This window comes from Triticum aestivum, chromosome 1D (genome assembly GCF_018294505.1).
Source record: "Triticum aestivum cultivar Chinese Spring chromosome 1D, IWGSC CS RefSeq v2.1, whole genome shotgun sequence".
Taxonomy (NCBI): Eukaryota; Viridiplantae; Streptophyta; class Magnoliopsida; order Poales; family Poaceae; genus Triticum; species Triticum aestivum.
The window spans coordinates 448,505,903-448,517,976 of record NC_057796.1 but is presented as its reverse complement, the minus strand read 5'-3'; the positions used below and the strand labels follow the sequence as shown (position 1 = coordinate 448,517,976).

General features: G+C 44.3%; 1 long non-coding RNA gene across 2 annotated transcripts; it reads right to left on the bottom strand.

Moving 5' to 3' along the window:
• Positions 1-3,899: 3,899 nt before the first annotated feature.
• Positions 3,900-10,493, bottom strand: LOC123174339 (uncharacterized). Of its 2 annotated transcripts, XR_006486978.1 has the most exons (7): positions 10,277-10,493; positions 9,399-9,562; positions 7,684-7,763; positions 7,368-7,599; positions 5,153-5,239; positions 4,503-5,058; positions 3,900-4,360 (listed from the first exon to the last, which is right to left on the bottom strand). It is a non-coding gene; the product is annotated as an uncharacterized lncRNA (long non-coding RNA). The 2 variants fall into 2 exon arrangements; XR_006486972.1 differs by having other exon boundaries at positions 3,900-5,058.
• Between the last annotated feature and the right edge of the window lie 1,581 nt (positions 10,494-12,074).

Here is a 12,074-nt window from a genome sequence, read left to right as displayed (position 1 = left end):
GGCCATAACGTAAGCCTCAGAAAAAGAATTGTCCGTGGCTTATATTTTTCTGCGGGAAAACATCCAACCTATTTATCTTCAATCATGACAGTACAACGAACATCAGAGATAATAAAAATTACATCCAGATCCGTAGACAACCTAGCAACGACTACAAGCACTGAAGCGAGCCGAAGGCGCGCCGCTGTCATCACCCTTCCCTCGTCGGAGCCGGGCAAAACTTGTTGTAATAGACATAAGCAGCCTATAAGAAATTAAATATTATATCTTTACTTAGTTGGAGGAAAAATAAGAGAAGAGAGAATGGAAGCCCGTTGTGGAATAAGAGCCGGCGGCTATAGTACGAGCCCCAAGACACTTTCTGAGATTGTAAGGTGGGCCAACCATTTATAAAGTATAGTACATATTTAAATCTTATTATTGGACTGTCATTTATTAGGTTGGCTATAGATGACATGACAACTCATTATAGCCGATTGTTTGTTGTATTATCAACGGTGAAAAAATAGTGTTATAGCGTTCTGAACAATGCCTCACTAAATAAATTGAGGTGCAGTGTCTCGCTAATACTACGCTATAACGCGAATAGCATATTTTTAGGGATACGCTATTTGCAATAGCATGCTATTTTTTTCATTGATTAATAACCATGCTCTTAGTAAGATCAGCAAAGTAAGTGTCAAAATGCACCAGATTGTACTACTCAGCGGCACAAGCTAGGGGAGAATAAACTTGATTAATTAAGGGCTAAATAGCGTTACAAAAGAAGATGAAGCCATAGGTTCATAACAAGATGAAATTAACACCCACAATACTTGTTCCACATCCTACGAGCAATTAAAAGTAGACAACATGTAATAAACATCAACTGATAGCTCATCGAATGAAAACACACATAGAAGTGACATCTGACGGTTCGATAGTTCAGTCACATAAATCAGTACATCACCAAAAAATGTCCAGGTCAGAATCAGACCAATAGTCCAGATACGGAGTAGCAGCAGCTTGGGGCTGAGGTTTAATCTTTTCCATCGCTAGCTGAGACGCCCGGGCGTTGATGGTGTAGCTGGAGAGGAGCTGAATGATCGTAAACGGAGGGTTGGCGAAAGACATCCCACTGTTGATCAGAGAACCTATGCCTTCAGAAACCCTCTCTGCATTATCAGTCGGGAGATCATACTGGTAGATGTCAAGTGAAGAATCTGAGGAGCACGCATAGTAGATGCAGTTGGGGACGATTGACGGGAACTTGTGCGTATTGACAGACACGCACATACGGTGACCGATGAAGATGGCACGGTCGCCAATGCTCTTCACAGGCTCGAGCTCATTGCTGTCGGTGACGCTGTCCAGCCTGAGACTAGCCACAATGGATAGTAACATGGACTAGTAACATAGGCATGTTACTAGTCCATGTTACTACCTCTATAGTGGGGAGTAACATATGTGTGATAACATATAACACTTCATTTATTAGGTTATAGACCCATCTTACCTTGATATATTTGATGTTACTCATACTAGTAGTAACTAGCTATGTTACCAATTTCACCTCTTTCTTCATTTATTGCAATGCCATATTATCTATTTAATTTAGATATGTGTGATGTTACTACTTATGTTATTTCCATTATGTGTAGTCTGAAAACTTTGAGGCATTGCTGCAGCTTGATGATAGCCAACAATGCTCCAAAAGATTCCACCAGGAAAATTTGGTTCGGTTCTCCCCTCCCGGTAAGATCGGCAAGCCGAGGTAAAAATTCGTCGGCAACAATTTCGTAATAATCAATGTGGAACAGCTTCATCAAACTGAAGATCTTGTCAGCCAAACCAACTGGAAGCAGAGCCGCCGTCCTCTGCCAACTATCGGTGGCGCAGATACCACCGCCGGCGGCCAGCCGCAACAAAGCGTATAATTTCACATCCTCGGCGTCTATACTGAAACGAACACTGTCAGGAACAGCCATGAAGTACTCCCGGTAACATCTGTCAGACAGCAAGATGAGGGTGGGTGAAGAACGGAGTTCAGAAAGATCAGAACTCGTAGGTAGCTTTCCCATGAAAAGACCGGAGAGAGCGGCAGCACAAACACCCACGTAGTTGGGCGACGCCTTGAAGCGGATCATGTGGCCGGTGAAAGGGTTGAGGACGACCGCTGCATGAGGGGGCTCCTTCTTGCCGAGGACGAAGAAGCCGCCGTGGGTAGTAGCAACCACAAAGTAGCTGCCGAGCAGAGGCAGGTCCTTGCGGACGACGAGACCGCTGACGGTGTTAACCAGAAGCCGCGAGTGGCTCTCGAAGACCTCGTCGATGATGATCCACCGGTGCGGACGGAAGCGGAGCTCGGAGGAATTCTTGGGGTCGTCGGTGGCGGAGCGCCAGGTGGGGCAGACGGCGCGGAAGTCCACGTAGCAGTCCAGGTCGTTGGTGTCCAGGATGCAGTCGGCGATGCGCCTGATGAGCTCAGGCGGGAGCGACGGCCAGTCCGCCATGGCCGAATGGATGGGAGGTTACGGGGTTGGAGAAGTTGGATTAATGCTCCGTCCTTCTATAGTGAGAGAAAGAAGATGGGAAGATGAAGGCGTTAAATAGAGGTTTAAGTGTGAAGGGCGGCATGCACCACGACGCAAGCGTCGTTGGAGATTGGAGCGCGAGAACCGAAGGGTGCTGGGAGTCCATTGGGTGTGCATATGGCCGCCATTAATCCACCTAGCTCATGGTCATGGGAAATGTCAAACAGCGGCGCTGCTGGTTCGTTCAGAATTGAATGGCCTCTCGAGAGGGGGCGGGGGTATTTTTCAATCCATTTTTGCATTTCTAATGAATCAGTAAAATTCAGATCCTTTTTGAATAGTTTGGATTGCTTACCATATGTGTCACATGGTAGTAAAATTCAGATCCTTATTTAAGAAAGAGGTGAGCACTGACCTTGTGTTACATGAACGATGCTATACACTGATAATTTTCAAACTGCAAACCTGGACATCACCATTAAATCCTCCATCGTGCATAGTTCCTTCGGCAACTGTCGTCTGCATACCAGTTTCGGTATTACATTGGGCATTAGAGCATCACGAGAAAAGTCTCGTAAAAACTCTCCTAAAGGCAAACTCTAATAGATCCCCAAAAAACGTCCTGTAAAACTGACTTTTACGGGATGACTGTATAACTTACGAGAACTTTTCTGATGGTCACTTTTCTTATTTCCCGGGCCCGCAAGTCAATGACAGGGGCAAGCGGCGGTGAGGCACGATGGCCCTCTTTGTTGCCATGTTCAGATATGCAAGCTGGCCCGCCAGGTGCTTTTTGCGCTCCACGTTGAATTTACAGTGATGCTACGGAGAAATGAAATTTGTTGTCACAAACATACCATATTTATAACTTATACTCAATTTCTCGTGGTATTATATCAAGAGAAAATTGCTAACATATAACTAGATTGTATGTAACTAAATACTTTGCTTATGTACAATGCATCATGTAAATCCATGGATTTAGTCAGCTTATAATCAAAACATATGCATAGACCCTGGCCAAGTTTCAAAACAGAGCGACGCAGGCCATGACGCAAGATAGCTGTATAGATGTATTTTCATAAAACTTCAGCGTTTGCATTTTCAACTTCGCATTAACACTCACCCGCAAAAAAATAACAAAAACCTTTGCATTAACACTATAATTTTTTGACGAGATTATGTTGAACTTTTGGAGATTATTTGACTGTCTTCCAAAGATCATTTCGGCGGTACCATGTGTGTATATATGTCCCACAAGTGTGCAGGACCCACGGATTCTATTTGACTCTTTGCTGATAGTATTTTAAATTCATTGGAATTCTTGGGACAGCTAAACACTCGTATTTTTGGCATCCAATTCCAATTCTTGAATTTTAGGTCCAATCAATGAGAGTCAAGCAAGGCGCAAGCAGACAAACGCAAATGTTGTGAACATATTACCTAACAAATACGACCGTTCGGCCAAACAGCATACCAAAGCTTCCTTGAGTAAATTAGCACTGCAAAGCTACAATCCACGCTTGACAGGGGGGCTTTGACAGGCTCGAGCCCCGCCTCCAAAAACTGGAAAAGGAAAATTACTAGTATTCGTATCAATATTTTGACCGTATTTGGACTAAAGGATTGAGAGTTTTTTACTTTTTCTACTCACTGTTAGCTTTGAGCCACCCTTTCATTTTCTTCCAAGATTCGCCACTGCACACTTCCATTGTAGCCTGAAGTAGCCACAATGTGTATCATCTGCACCACACATCCTTGTAATGACTGCCGTCTTCTCAGCTGATCAGCCCCAAAGTAACCAACGCTGAGCTTCGAGGGCCGGTCCAAATCGGTGAGAAGATTCTCTTCTCACAGAACAAGGCCAACAATGGGCATGGAACATGATATTGAAGACACACATATGATGAGCAGAAACAAAAGACTTGTCAGAAATAAAATGTCTGACCTATTAGACGAAGAAGGTAAAAATAACAAGAATGAACATACCTCCACTGGTATCCGCAGAATAACTCAGGACCAAGGATGAACCAATGAACTAAATGAAGCTAATTAGTTTAGGTTCTTCTTCACAGTACCTGCCATTCGGCCTTGATGTTGTTGAGATCCGCACCACATGACCTCCATAGCTGGGATAGATTGCACTTGATAGGCTGCTCGATTTTAGGCTCCCAAACAATGGTGGCCTTCGCACCATAGTACTTTCCCCTGCTCAGACGTACTGCATCGCATGCTGAATTTCACAATAACAGTACCACATGGCAAACACCATTTTCGCGGTCTTCAACCTCAAACAGGATAAAGCGGGATTACTTGGTGGCTGCCCCTGCCCTCATCGAGCATGCTATGGCCAATGGACATCGGGTTCAGGGCAGGCCGTTTTTTTCTACTGTACTGCCGCATGGACAGTCCTCCTGGTTAGGACAGTGCCCTACTGGCATCTCCTACTCTGATGCCAGAGCATCTACTTCTTTCCGTCATTGTCGGAGGCCAGGCTGCTCTTAGCATCATCATACAAGCCTTCCGGGTGGTAGGACTGTCTCATCTGCGATGATAATAAAGAGATAAAGATTCTGGTAGTCACGATGAGTGCAGTGATTCAGCCATGGATAATGAATGGAAGGTGGAGGATTCCGTACCTGGAGAGTATGTTTCTTGAGGGGACGATGATCGAAGGCAGGTTGTTGTGATATGTGCACGCAATCCATGATGCCTCCATCTGGACTCTGCACGTTTGTAAACATACAGTAATGAGAAGAAAAAACATGTTACAGCACATCTGAGTCCGAAAAAGAAAAGGCACTGTTCTTGCCACAGTGTGCAGAACTTAAATCTCAAACTTGCATCAACAACAACAACAACAACAACAAAGCCTTTAGTCCCAAACAAGTTGGGGTAGGCTAGAGGTGAAACCCATAAGATCTCGCAACCAACTCATGGCTCTGGTACATGCATAGCAAGCTTCCACGCACCCCTGTCCATAGCTAGCTCTTTGGTGATACTCCAATCCTTCAGGTCTCTCTTAACGGATTCCTCCCATGTCAAATTCGGTCTACCCCGCCCTCTCTTGACATTCTCCGCATGCTTTAGCCGTCCGCTATGCACTGGAGCTTCTGGAGGCCTGCGCTGAATATGCCCAAACCATCTCAGACGATGTTGGACAAGCTTCATCTTCCAATAAAAATGCAGCGAGACATTGTTGAACTATATACTCATCTTTTGCACTGAAAAGCTGCTCATTTCGGTAGGTGGGGAAATGTTAACAAAGAAACAGAAGGTTTTGCTCTTTTCCAACTGGAGGCTATTTGGCAGAAAAAAAAAACAGTCTGGATGGATGCAAATCTCATCTTCTTGCTCCGCTTTGCTTGAATTTGCCTACTCTATCACCAAACGTTGACATTAAAAAAGAAACAGGGTAGCAATGGAAAATAACACAACCGAAAAGAAGAAGAGAAAAGGCAATCTTTTCTGAATTTGGAAAATACAGCTTCTACCCAAGCTTGGTCAAATTCTAGAAAACGCAGCTACAGTAGTATTACCAAATTCACGGGAAGAAAGATGATAATTAACCCCAAGAAGGCAAGAACAAAGCCTAAAATAAAGAAGCAGTTCACGCCAAAGAAATCACCATTCTCTGCGCTGGCCCATCTGCTCAAGTGCATGAACACAAAAGTTCAGTGGCCACTATGAAATAAGATGTCAAAATTGAATTCAAGGGCCGGCTTGGCTTGTTGAGCCGCTTCAAGTGCCAGTGCACCCTCGCCGCCAGCGACGTACCTAGCAACTGCCTGCACCTAAGGCCAAAGCCTGCCTCCCCTCAGCTCAGCCTCCTTGTCTCAGACAGGAACAGGAACGCCCCTCGCCCGGAACCAGAACGCGAGACTCATCCCAATTCCGTTCATAGCAGAAGAGATTGAACGCGAGAGAGACTCGTCCCAAATCCCCACCGCACCCCACCCAAGCACCCTCGCCCCACAAGATCAACAAGCAGCACAATGTCGTCCAGGCCAGAGCCCCTTCTGCCTTCTCCCAAATCCCACACCCAAACACATGGCTACAACCTATACGAATCCTAACACCCCCGCAAGCACCTCACCTGACCAAGTCGCCAAAGCCAAGATCGTAGATTGTAGTGCCCCCGCCAGGTTGCAGCCGATGCCGGCCATGGCCACGCCCGCCACCGGCATGCCCCTTCTCCTGCCGCAGTTGGCGCGCGCCCGGCCGGCCCTCTAGCCGCCGCACAGCCTCCCACCAGGTGCCGTGCCGTGCCGCCCAGGCCCAGCACCGACGGCCACCGATTGCCCTGACCACGGTCCCCGAGCGCCTTATCTCCGGCTTGCGTCCCACTGAAGAGAAGGAACGCACCGCGCTCGAGAACTGGCAAGGCCGAAGTTGAAGCGCAGCTCGAGCAAAAAAACGTCGACCCCAGGGCAGGGAAGCCTCCTCCTCTGGAAGCGGTGCCCAACACCCCACACGCACCGCCTACCACGGTGGCCTCCCAAACTCGATTTTCCTCTCGCAGGCGACACCAAGCAGCAAAGCCTAGAACTAGAACAGCAGGCACAGAGGCACACAGCTGGGCCGGAGTAAGCAATGGCTTTCCACCCACTGACTGACTGACACGCAGAGACCACCAACGGAAACAAAATCTAAAGATTCCTTATCTAATCGAGGTTAAAGGCAAATCTGTAGCTTGCTTGGACCCTCGGCCCTGCTATGCTATGCTAACCTCTCACCGGTGCATGCATACGGAAACAAAACAGCAGCAGCAAGCAGCAGCAAATGCGATCATTCAACAAAAACCGCAAATGCACAGGATAGGAAAACTTCACTTCTGGGATTGCGAGCACCCACCGCACATCATCATCCTACACGTCACAGGCCAAAACGTTCAACCATGAACACAGTTAACTGCATTTCCCGTTTTCGACACCAGATACTAGTGATGTATGTCTGTCTGTCTGTCCAGTTCGTGTTTCTGTATAGCCACATCATTCACTACTCGTTGCAGCAAAAGTCTTCCATCTTCAGTTACGTACATCCTACTGAGAAGCAAAATAGTCTTCGTTCTTCATTTACCTATAGCCTACAGAGCAGCAAAACAAGGTAAGTGACCACGGTTGGCACTAAAACAAGCAAGCGCAAAATAGAGTTGCAAGGGGATAATTACCTTACGTGGAAGCTCAACCCCAAATTTTCCTCACCATCTCTCCAGCCGCCAGCGTCAGCGCGATCAGGCCTGGCCAGTCCCTAAAAAATAGGAACCATGCTTAGACAAGGGTATAGGTTCTTGCCAGTGCGCAAGTCATAAATCATCCTAAAAATCATGGGAATATTAATAAGGAATTATCCCAGCAACAAAGGAAGGACACATTGGAATGGAACAATACAATACATGAAAACTCTGTTTCATAAAAACGCACTTCATAACTTATCAACTACCACAGTCATACAAAATCAGATCTGATCATCTTCTTTAGGCAGACACTCAAATATACTAACTGAAAGCCATACCATAAACAGAAAAAAAAAACACTGTAATGTAATAACAATACATATATAGATAGTTCAAGTATCCCATGTGAACTGCATGCAGAAAATGGAACAACAAATATAATACTGATGAATGGTTTTATAACAGCGCATAAAAAGAGAATCCTAATGGCAACACATACTCTATGGGTACCACACACAGTAGAGTACTAAAGGACGTGATAACAGAATCAAACAAACATCTCACGTTGGTGCTTTTGTCTAGGATTTTATAACACCAAGTATGCCACTGAGAAAATGATAGAGATGCTTGAAGACAGGTAGTATTTGGCATTTGAACCACTATTTTCGCATCACAAACTTTCCTACAAGCTCCTAAAGTTGCATTCAATATATGTGCATCGTATAAAAGATGGCAACCAACTGAAAATAATTACAATGCCAGTTCCCTACTTCTCCAGAACATATTGGAGATGAAGTAACCTTATTATACATAACTAGACATAGGCATGTTTATATATCACAGGTTAGAACTGCTGGAGAGTGCGCATAGCAGAAAAATAGCATTCATAGCACAAGCTAAAAATCACATGTGCACTGCTGGGTTATGCATAGCCAGTGCTCACAAATTAAATGTAAACCCTGATGTATATCGCGCAAAGCCAAAAGCAGGACCTTATCAGTTACCAATCGGAACCACCATCTCCATCATTAAGCAGGCACTCAAATTCAAACTGAAAGCCATAGTGTAAACGAGACAAATACACTGTAATGAAACGATACATATAAACAGTTCAAGCATTACATGCATGTGAACTGCATGCAGAAATGAAAAAAAAAACACATATAGTAGTGATGTGCGGTTTTACAACACATAAAAAGAGAACTTTAATGACAATACATACTCTATGGGTAGTGGGTACCACACACAGTAGAGTGCTAAAGGACATGATAGCAGAATCATACAATCAGCTCATATTCGTGCTTCTATCTATGAGTTTAAAACACCAAGTGTGCCACCGAGAAAATGTTAAAGAGGCTTGAAGACAAGTAACATTTGGCATTTGAATTACATAACAAGCTTTGCTACAAGCTCCTCAAGTTCTATTCACTAATGTGCATCATATAAAAGATAGTAATCAACTAAAAATAATTCCAATGCCAGTTCCTACTTCTCCAGAACACATTCGGGATGAAGTAAGATTATTACTAGACATACAGGTTTTAATCAATCACAGGCTAGAACTGCTGGTGTGAACAGCGGAAAAATATCATTCATAGGAAGCCACACATCACATGTGTACAGCTGTACCAATGGTCTACATAATCAGTACTGACAAATTACAGCCCTGATGTATATTGTGCAAGGCCGGAAAGCAGGAAAGTACTTACAGTAGACGTCCTTTTATTGTAGAGTTAAACCAAGGGTTGGTTTGCTTTGCCTCAAGATTTTTGATTGCCTTTACGAGCTCCTCCCTCTCGTCATTAGCTGCCTGGGTATTTTTCTTCAATTCCTCGATGACAGCGTCAGTCTTCTTGGGATTGTACCTGCAGACCTGGGAACAGAAGAGGTTTCTTTGGTGAATTCCTAGTTTCCAATGGAAAAATAAAAAGGTGACGAACAATAGTATACAACGATGAGAATGTTGCTGCATCTTCAGCATCAAAGATATCGCATCAGTTAATCAGCTGGTCTGGCCAGCAAAGCATGCAGAGCAGATGAATAACAGCAGTCTAATAATCTTACATCACCGTCCTTCTTGACCCCCACACCTTGTTGTTCTAAACAACCTAAACCTGGTTGGTGCATGCTTACCAGGTCAGAATCATGCCATTACAAGAGACCACACATTGTCATACCTGTACCTTTTCAATGGCAAACTAAATGTAAAGCTGAAACAGAATGGAAGGATGTTGATTGGCCGGAAAATCACTGAACCCGAACTAAATGTTAATCAAAGGGGAAATTCCCCAAGCGAGGAACTAAACCAATGGGACGTAAAATTCTACAAAAGCGACCGAACTCGTCATCCTTCCTTTCACTACATAAATCAATCGCTCGTCACAGAATAAAATACTCCAGCAAAGCGGATCGGGAATTTCCAGGAACTGGTGCGCGAGAGCGAGCGGACTACCTACTTCGATCAGCAATAGCCATTGTCCTTCCTTCCAACACATAATCAAACGCTGGTACGCTCGAGCGAACCGGATCTGGAATTTCTACGATGTCCCGCACGAGCACTACGAGAGGGGGAGAGCGAGCGAACTACCTCCTTGGGCCCGCGGCGCAGGCGCTTCCCCGTGGAGAGAGTCCGCTCCATCCGGGGCCCGGTGGCGCGGGACGAGACGGGTCCGGCGGCCCTCTGCCGGAGGGCCGCGACGGCTCGCGGAAGGCAGCGGGGGCCATCCAGGGGAGGCGGTGGTGCGGCGGTGCGAGCGAAGGCAGCGAAATGGGACGGGCACGAGGAGAAAAAGGTGGCTCCGAGCTTTGGGGTTTCGTGCCTGGATTTGGGAGGGGGACGGGGTTTTATCAGGGGCCGAGGTCGCGCTCGCTCACAGCGCAACACACATGGGCCGGGCCAAGCAATACTTTGGTTTTCTTTGGGTTTCTGTTATTTTCGGGGTTCCCTTTCCCCCCTATGCTCTTTTGGGCAAATAGAAATGAATAATTTAAATTAAAAACATGAATATTTTTGGTACAACTAAAATTATTTTATTTAAATTATGCGAGCATTCTATTTCTAAGCATTATATATATGTGTGTGTGTGTCTTTTATGAAATAAAATCTTTCAAAACTACACAAACATTTATTTAATATATGTGTACAAAAATTATTGCAAAAAATAAATATTCCCTCCATTTTTATTTAGTTCGCGCATTACTTTGGTCAAAGTCAAGCTTTGTAAACTTTGATAAAGTTTATAAACAAAAACATGAACATATACAATAACAAATCAATACCATTAGATTTATTATTGAATGTACTTTCACATCATATATATTTGTTATGGTAAATATTTATATTGTTTTCTATAAACTTGGTCAAACTTTATGAAGTTTGACTCCAGTCAACTCTAATATGCAGAGTAAAATAAAAACGAAGAGAGTACTTTTTTCATGTATAGAAATTTTTGGATGAAAAAACATGAACATTAGACACATGTGAGTAATTTTTCATCTGTTTGGTTTGCATCTATACATGTGTCCGAAATATGTTTCCACATTTCAAAATAAGTATACTTATATGTAAAAATATATACCTACTAATAAACTGAGAAGCATTTCTTCTTGTCATTAAATTACGCCTAAATTTTGCACCAAAATTGCCCATCATACCATCCATAAGAGACACAAAAACGGTTCGTTAAACTGGAAAAGCTGAAAACTTAAAAAATGATTCGCGTGCCCAGCACGCACGCACGCAAGCACACCTCCTGCTGCACCGGCGAGATCTAGCCGTGCACTACACATCCCATGCCCAAGTCCGCCTCTTTTATTTTATTTTTCATTATCCACTTGGTCGGTTAAGCAATCTAGCACCGAACCCCTTTTCCAATACAAACTGAAGTCATTCCTAATGGCCCGCTCATGCAAACTTCTACCCCAATATACTAGGTTTGAATCTCAGATCCATCCCTTTTTTTCTTTTCTCTGGATTTTACTATTTTTTCTTTCTTGTGGGCGTAGTTTAATTTACCGTCGGCCAGCGACGGATAATAGATCTTTTTTTTCTTTTTTTTGTCCAATTGAAAAGCATTTAAAAATAACTCATATATACTAATTTGTAGCCCTAAATTAATCATGCCATACATAAAACTTGATCAGAAAATTAGTAAAGCATGATTGTTGATAGGGTGCCTTGTTCAAAGTAGATGACGTTAACCTATGTGGATCTTGAGCCATGTTTATCATGCTAAGGATGTGTAATAATATTTTTCTTCCATTGCGGTAAGAGTGGCCGGCGTCGAGCCACTGAACCCTAGCATGGGGTCCTCCTTCTACGTGCCCTAGGCGATCATGGCCACCCTCTCCTCAATGGCGTCCTTCTGTTACGCGGTTGTGGCTAG